The sequence below is a fragment of the Meleagris gallopavo genome, chromosome 14 (assembly GCF_000146605.3).
Source record: "Meleagris gallopavo isolate NT-WF06-2002-E0010 breed Aviagen turkey brand Nicholas breeding stock chromosome 14, Turkey_5.1, whole genome shotgun sequence".
Lineage (NCBI taxonomy): Eukaryota > Metazoa > Chordata > Aves > Galliformes > Phasianidae > Meleagris > Meleagris gallopavo.
Genome location: NC_015024.2, coordinates 2354118 through 2355676, shown reverse-complemented (window position 1 = coordinate 2355676; position 1559 = coordinate 2354118).

Genomic DNA, 1559 nt, shown 5'->3' with positions numbered 1-1559 from the left:
CAGCCAGAGGTCAAGCTCACCCATCATCTCCACGAGAACAGCCAAAAACATTTTGTCTTCACACTTTCTGTAATAAAGTAAAATGCCTCACCAACACCCTCCAGGCTACCACTGCAGAGACCTTCCACATAGACCCTCTCAGTTCTCTCATCTCAAGGTTGGCTCACTTAGTTATTCCTCGTACAGCAGATTTTCCAGACTCGTAGCTGTTGCTCTTACTCTTCCCCAAAATCTCCGCAGCTCCAAGATAGCCTTTTGGAGCTGGTGCCACCACAGCATGCTAATCAAGATGAGGGTTGACCACAAATTCATTCTGTGGCATAATGATTTTCCTTTTCCAGAATCCCTTTGCTAACAATCCTTTACTTCCCATCTGCTTTTTTTTTCCTAACTTACTGAAGAGTTTATCTCCCTCCAGTCTCACTCCTGTGCAGCAGAAATCAGTCCAGACCCACTACTTAATGCGTAAAGTTGGGGCTGCTCCCTTTTCACTACATCACTTTGTAATAGCAGCAAACTTGGTCATTTCGTGCTCTTTTCCTTTTAAAAATTCCCAAAGATTAACAGAACAGCACTGCTTGTGTTGTGTTTGTGGGACCATCGTGATTTCCCTTTATTACTGTGAGAATTGCTGGCTTTTCCTATCCTGGTTCCCATTTCCACTCATCTGTGGAACAACCATTCCACTTCTTTGGGACCAGGCGCTTTTTGAAGAAGTGGTGAGAGACATTCTGAAAGCCCAATGGATGTGAAGATACACAGAAGAAGCAAAGAAGAATCAAAGAAGCAGCAGGAGAGAACGGCTTCAGCAAAGCAGCTATATCAGCAGCTAGCATGGAGAAGGAGCACAGGAAAGAGGCAGAAGAGCACAAGACAGACAGAGGACAGCCAGAGAGATTTACGAGCTCCCCAAAAGACAACATGTCACACCACAAAAGTTGCTCTCATGTAGTAAATACTATTTTTGAGACCAATCTGACTGCTACTGGGCTTTCTACCAAGTGCAGGGAGAAGATTGGAAGGGAGCTACAAACAGAGGGACCAATCCAACAAACTATCAGTTCTGTGCTTGCCAGGCAAAGAAGTTAGCAGTGCTGACAACCAAAACTCCTGGGCACATGGAACATACCAAGGCATGTTGGCAGGAGAGCTTGTGGCCAAGTAACATAACCCACCTTGCCTCCCCCACAAGAACCTCAGCTCATCAAGCACACAGAGAACCAAGAGCTATTTTTAGCAGCCACAGGCTCACATTTGAGCTGGCACTACTAAGTATAGCCTGGGGAACATGACCCCAGCCCACCCTGCAGCACCGCCCACCCAGCAGCAGCTGCACGCCTGCCTCTCTGCAACACTTGGACCTGCTGGGCACCCAGCTGACTTGCCTCTGCCAAAAAAATTAAAGGCAAAAGACCTTCCTCTCATCCAAAGCTACAAGTTGCTGGACTACAAGGCGAAGGAGAAATGAAAGCAAAGAGATGGAAACAGACATTGTACAGCAATTTTGTGTGCCTTTTCCTTTGGTGACTCCTAACACGAAAAGCACTGACGATTCCACT